Source organism: Charadrius vociferus, unplaced genomic scaffold (assembly GCF_000708025.1).
Source record: "Charadrius vociferus isolate BGI_N301 unplaced genomic scaffold, ASM70802v2 scaffold173, whole genome shotgun sequence".
Classification (NCBI taxonomy): Eukaryota; Metazoa; Chordata; class Aves; order Charadriiformes; family Charadriidae; genus Charadrius; species Charadrius vociferus.
The window spans coordinates 897,786-899,021 of record NW_009648369.1 but is presented as its reverse complement, the minus strand read 5'-3'; positions in this window follow the sequence as shown (position 1 = coordinate 899,021).

The window sequence follows — 1,236 nt, the reverse complement described above, 5'->3', positions numbered from 1 at the left end:
TGAGGACCCTGCCTGCGGGAGGGGCCGTGGGGCCGTGGCTGGTCCCTGCCTCAGCGGTGGGCCCCTGCTCTGAGCGGGACCCCCAAACGGCAGAAGGGTGCTGCTGCTGCACCCTCACAGGGTGGCTGTGGGTGGCAGGGAGGGTGGTGGGTTGGTCCTGGAGCCAGGTGTCCCTTCAAGGGCGGGAGGAAACAAAGCAGGTCTTTTCACCCTCATCCTTCAAGGAGATCTCGTGTGGGGGAGAAGGACCCAGAAGGAGGACCAGAAAGCACCCCCGGCCCAGAGGCAGACATGGAAGGGGAGGGGAGCAGGTGCTGTGGCGTTGGGCTCCAAAGCTGGAGCTTCCAGTGTGTCCCTGGGCTTGTCGGCAGAGGGAATACAGTGCAGGCACACTTGTGGTAGCTCCTTGGGACATCGGGGGATGCACCACAGTTTATTAGTGCTGGCTGTGCAGCACAAACGTGGGTATGTGATTTCCAGAAACGCTGTCCTGCGTGTTCTCATGACAGAAAGCCTCAGCTAATAATTTTTTTTTGGCCGTTGTTGGAACTATCTGTAATTCGGATAACCAGCAGTCCCTGTGATTTCACCATAGTTAGTTTAGAAATCATTATATACATTGGTATTATTGAGCTACTTCTAATATGGTTGTTTCGGTCATATTTTCTCAGGTGTCAGTAACAGTCTGGATTCAATTAGTGGCTACACAGGCAGGAGAGAGGCAAAGTTTAAATGCAGAGTGCGGACCTATTAAATAACACCCCACTATTTAAACTTTGCAGATTCACTTCAAAATATGCCTGACCTTATCAACTAATTAGATCAATCATGTTCTCTGTGATGTTCCCTCAGCCCCTTTTATTGGTCGCACATTTGTAGCCTGCTTGAGCCCCCCATTAACGAAAGTTATTTTCTAGTTTGTGATCAGCCTTTTGGTTTCGTAACTATGCTTTAGAAGAAGGTAGGGTGCACAGAAGACAAGTCACAGTATTTCTCAATAATCTGCTGATCTAACACAGAAGTGAGTTAATAATCGGGACACAGATGGGACAGAAGAGGGCACTCTGACCCTTAAAATACAAAAAAAATCTCCACCAGCACTGAGCACACCACTTGAAACAAAGATTCCTTCTGAAGATAATTCTTTTTTTTTTTTAAGTTCTTATCACTACTTAGGCACTATTAAAAAGGCAGAAGAATATATCTCAGGGGGGTGAGGAATAGAGTATATAGGGG